The 708-nt window shown below is 39.8% G+C and overlaps 1 non-coding gene across 1 annotated transcript; it reads right to left on the minus strand.

Annotated features, from left to right (window-relative positions):
• Positions 1 to 329: 329 nt before the first annotated feature.
• On the minus strand, positions 330 to 436 carry LOC117098179. The gene has a single exon (XR_004443232.1). It is a non-coding gene; the product is annotated as a small nucleolar RNA U13 (small nucleolar RNA).
• Positions 437 to 708: the final 272 nt, after the last annotated feature.

Raw genomic sequence — 708 nt, forward strand, 5'->3', positions numbered from 1 at the left:
GGAGAATAGAACCAAACTGGAAAATACACTTCAGGATATCATACAGGAGAACTTCCCCAACCTAGCAAGACAGGCCAACATTCAAATTCAGGAAATCCAGAGAACCCCATTAAGATGCTCCACAAGAAGATCAACCATAATATACATAATCATCACATTCTCCAAGGTCAAAATAAAGAAAAAAATATTAAAGGCAGCCAGAAAGAAAGGCCAGGTCACCTACAAAGGGAGGTCCATCAGACTAATAGCAGACCTTTCCATAGAAACCCTACAAGCCAGAAGAGATTGGGGGCCAATATTCAACATTCTTTTTTTTTTTTTTTTTTTCAGGTCAGACGGGGAATGTGCCAATGTCGTAACATGGATTCAATATGGTGGCACATCTCACACAAACGTGTGAACACCCAATCATCATGCTCATGAACTACAAAAGGATCAACATTCTTAAAGAAAATAATTTCCTACCCAGAATTTCATATCCAGCCAAACTAAGCTTCATAAGCAAAGCAAAAATAGCATCCTATTCAGACAAGCCAATGCTGAAGGAATTTGTCACCACCAGGCCTGCCTTGCAAGAACTCCTGAAGGAAAAGCCATTACCAGCCACTACAAAAACACACTGAAGTACACAGACCAGTTGCTATAAAGCAATTACATTAAAAGGTCTGCAAAATAACCAGCCAGCGTCATGATGATGGGATCAAATTC

This window comes from Trachypithecus francoisi, unplaced genomic scaffold (assembly GCF_009764315.1).
Source record: "Trachypithecus francoisi isolate TF-2019V2 unplaced genomic scaffold, Tfra_2.0 Lachesis_group15, whole genome shotgun sequence".
NCBI classification, from domain to species: Eukaryota; Metazoa; Chordata; class Mammalia; order Primates; family Cercopithecidae; genus Trachypithecus; species Trachypithecus francoisi.